At 54.5% G+C, this 4,225-nt stretch overlaps 1 long non-coding RNA gene across 1 annotated transcript; it reads left to right on the top strand.

The window, feature by feature from the left end:
* Nucleotides 1-6: 6 nt before the first annotated feature.
* On the top strand, nucleotides 7-1,686 carry LOC106148505. Its single transcript, XR_001234033.1, has 2 exons — nucleotides 7-683; nucleotides 1,133-1,686. It is a non-coding gene; the product is annotated as an uncharacterized LOC106148505 (long non-coding RNA).
* The last annotated feature ends 2,539 nt before the right edge of the window (nucleotides 1,687-4,225 follow it).

The raw sequence follows: 4,225 nt of genomic DNA, 5'->3' as shown, positions 1-4,225 counted from the left end.
CCTCGGGCAGGTCCCGGTCCCTGCCGCCCGCCGCCCCCGCGGCCTTGGCCCGCCTCCAGGGGAACCTCGATTTTCCAAATTCGGGAAGGCTGGCTGCTGATAAGGACGGGAGCGCATGGTGAACGAGCTTAACAATGCCCGGAAAGAAATAGCCGGGCCGAGAAAGAACTAATAATAGCCGCCGGCTCGAGCTCTGCCCGCCGGCTCCGCGCTCTGAGGAACAATAATGACGACAACAACCACAATAGCCACCATTTATTGCGCGCGCGCTCTGTGCCAGGCACGGTGCTGAGCGCTTTGCAGGCGACAACCCTCGGAGGTAAGTACCGTTATTACCCCTACTTCGCAGGACTCCGGGGCCGAGAGGTTAGGTCACTCGCCCCAGGCGCTCAGCTAGCTGACGTCCGTGCCAGAATTCCAACCCAGGTAATCCTCATGGCAACCCATTAAGGTCGGGATCGTTCTTCCCATCTTAAAGATGAGGAAACTAAGGCACATGGAAATGTAAGTACCTTGCCCAAGGTCACCTAGCCGGAAAATGGACGAGGCAGAAAGCGAACCCAGGGCTCCTCTCTGTCCGCAGAACCCGCGGTCTTGGCCACAGACGATGCCACATCCAAACCACCTCCGACAGCCCACCGGGCTCTGGCCCCAGGTCCCAAGAGGCGCTGCCCCTGCAGGGTGTGAGTGGGTTCCTGCGGCCTCCGATCCCCTGGTGAATCGGGACGTTCCGAGCATCGTCCGTGCTCAGCCGACAGGCGTAGGATAGGACGCGTCTCCGGGAATCCGGTCCCGGACTGGGCCGCGCGGTCGGGTGCAGGGATGGGGCGGGGGCGAGGGCGGGGGCGGCGGGAGGGATCCGGATCCCGCGTGCAGAGCGCCGGGGTTCTGCCCCCATGCGGCCGGCAGAGGGCGCTGCCGCACGCGCCTCGAGTCCGGGTCACCAACGCAGCGCAGGCAGACCTCCGCCTCCAGTGCCCTCCAGGGGCCGGGACGCCGATCCCCGGAGCGGAAAGCTTTCCTCCCTGGGGCCCGACACCCTCCTGTCCCCTCACCTAGGTCCCGGACCTGATTTGTCTGACTGCTGTCCCCCATCTTCCGTCCTCTTGCCACCCCACCATCTGCCTTGCAGGTGTCCCCAGTCCCTGCACGGCAGGTTCGGTCCCTCCTGAGGACACCGATCTCATCCCGTGAAAAGAACCAGGTGTCTGCAAATCCGAGTCGCCGTGTCTCCCTTTTCCAGAGGGCCCTTCGGGGATTTAAAATGGGGATCCACCATCCATTTGGAATAGCGAACTTTCATCCCTTCTCTAAAATAAGAGAAGGGCGGAGGGGATTGGCTGCGGAAGCAGCAGATGAAAGGATCTATTTTCATAATAGCTACCGCCTATTGCTGGCTTTTTTGCTTGGAGCCCTTTATATGTCTTGACTGACGGGTCTGCTCAGGGCTGCAGAGGCGTGGATCATTATTCCCACTTCGTGGATGGGGTCGGGAAGCTGGTAAGTGGCCAAGCTGGGGACCCACGCGGTTCCCAGCTCCCGGAACATACATACATGCTGAGCCCACGGATCAGAAGAGGTCCGATACAGCCCCCGGGCTACTGAAGTGCTTCAAAGTCTGCACCGCATTAATTAGGGGCTTGACTGGCTTTCTAAGTTCACTCTGGGACTCAAATATAAAAAAAAGAAAAGAAAGAAAGAGAGAAAAGAAAAGGAAGGAAAAAAAAGAAAAGAAAAACAAAACCTAACGGCACACCGGGAATGAGCAGGATTTAGCTTGGAAGAGTATTCGTCCGGAGAGGCCCACACACTTTCTATGTCTGGGCTGTAAGGAAATAAAGGTGGTTCTAGGAAAATCTGAAAAATATGGGAGGGAAAAAAAAAAAAAAAACGCCTTTGTGGTTTTTACTTTCACCAAGACTCATTTTGCTATTTGTGTTTTATTTTAAAATTAATGTGGCTCTCTCCACCCTTTCAACTGGCACAGAAATAGCAAAAACAGAAGGGGAGCCAGTTACAGACTTCGAATGTGGTGGCTTCCCGGGAGGGAGGGCCACGACCGGAAGTGGGAATGAGGACGCAGTGAGGTGCCTGAAACACTTCAGGGCACACTCCCCGCGGGGGACTGTGGACCCCGAGTCCCTAGAACAGGCGTTGTCTGGCTCTGGGCTGTGTGCAGTGTCTAGAATCCAGGAGTGCCCGGTGGATGTGCAAATGCAGTCACACTTGGAGGGTGTGTGCAGCCTCTCAGTCTGGGCCTTCACTGTGTCCCACATTTGCAAGTGTGGTGAGGGTGGGGGTGGGTCCTGTCCTCTAAATCAGTCAAGGCAAAGCAACCACTCCAGGTGGCAATGGCCAAGGCTTGGCTAAGCAGATTGACTACACAGCTCTGGAGTCCCCACCTGGTGGCTTTTCCAACCAGAAACCAGGGCAGAAAGGACCGCATGAGATTTGTCACTTAATAGTTCTGGCTCGATTCCTCTGTCTTTATTGTTTTTACTTTGTTTTTGAGGCAGCGTCCGGCTATATAGTTCAGGTTGGCCTTGAACTCACTATGCAGCCCAGGCTGGCCTCAGACTTGCGGTGACCCTCCTGCTTCAGCCTCCCTGAGTGCTGGGATGACAGGCGTGCATCACCACACCCAGCTATGCTATGTCTTTAAACCAGAAGAATTCCCCTCTCCACTCAACACAAGGGCAATAGGGCCATCCCAGGCTATCCTGCAAAAATTCTTGGACTTCTTTGTCCCCCCTGGCACCCTCTCTCATTCCATCAGCAAATTCACTCCACAAATATGTATTGCGAGCACACTGCATAGGTAGGTGCTTTGGGCCAGCAGAGACCCTGAGTTTATGCTGTCGCCTCCTCCCTTTCCACCCAGCGCCTGACTTCATGGCTCCAACTTTAATGCCTGGCCCTATGCAGCTGGGAACACCTGCTCAGACACATCTGGCATCGGAACCACTCCAGGCCCCAGGCCCCCCACCTTGGTGATACCCATTTCCCAAAGAGGACTCGGACCCTGGGGATGGGATTCACCTTGGTTCCAGCTCCAGCACTTGCCAACATCCCCCGTCCCTTTCTACTCATGAGAGCGCTGCTAATGATGATGGAATACGTAAGGCCATATTTATGAAGTATCCATTCCAGTGAAAATCCCACAGTGACATGATACTGTTCACAGGAAAATACTGGCTTAAACAATCAACAGTGACGGTCTGGATAATGCTTACCAGTCTTTTGGGTCATTTTTTTTTAACTGAATCTTGGGATTGAGGGATGCAGAATAACAAGGGAAAGGAAGAATACTGGGCCTGTTTTAGCTCAGCAGATTACACAGGATCTTCACCATCAACACCCTAAAAAAATAGAATGCTTAAGATAAATTGCCAGTTTTTGTCTTTCTGGAAAATCCATTGATACTGAGTGATTTTGGTCTTGACCCACTCTAAAGAAAAAAGAGAGAGGGAGAAAGTTGAATGGCAGGATTCAGATTTTTTTCCCCCTGAAAATCCCTTTAGAAAGTAGATTACAGCCAGGCATGGTGGTGCATGCTGTGATCCCAGCACTTGGGAGGCTGAGGCAGGAGGATCCTCAAGAGTTCAAGGCCAGCCTGGGCTACACAGACCCTGTATTCCCTACCCCAGTACTGGGGATGGAACCTAGGGCTTTGCTACACCCTCAGCTCCCTTCTTTATTTCTTGATACAAGGCCTCCTGAAGTGGCTAAATTGCCCAAGCTGGGCTCCAATGTGGGATCCTCCTGCCTCAGCCTCTCAGAGTGCTGGGATTACAAACCTACACCACCATGCCAGGCTTCCTGTATGGTTCTTGAACATCCCACTCGAAGACTGTCTTGTCTGTAGTAGACAGAGCACTCTTATCTCTCCCTTTGAGGAAAGTAGTGCCCAGAGACAGAAAGGGTGAGGGAGAGTAGACAGCGGCCTGGCTGCTGAGCCATTAGAATCTAGGGAATGCGTTCCATGTGTGTCGCCTGTGCAGGAGTCTGTGGCTCTGAATTCCCTGGCCCACATCCCAAATCCCTCTCCCATGGGGGCCTGAGATGCGCCACATGCATGACCTGCTGGGAAGGGTGTGTCCACCCACCCAGAATTCGGGGCGGCCAGCGGGGCTCCTAGCTCAGGCTCCGCGAGCCCAGCTGCTGGGGTAGAGACTTGGAAGCCACGGAACCTTCCTGCTGGGAGCACGCCAAGCCCTCTGGGGAA

The sequence above is a fragment of the Chinchilla lanigera genome, unplaced genomic scaffold, assembly GCF_000276665.1.
Source record: "Chinchilla lanigera isolate Chin_1 unplaced genomic scaffold, ChiLan1.0 scaffold00021, whole genome shotgun sequence".
Lineage (NCBI taxonomy): Eukaryota > Metazoa > Chordata > Mammalia > Rodentia > Chinchillidae > Chinchilla > Chinchilla lanigera.
This window is presented reverse-complemented; position numbering and strand designations above follow the sequence as displayed.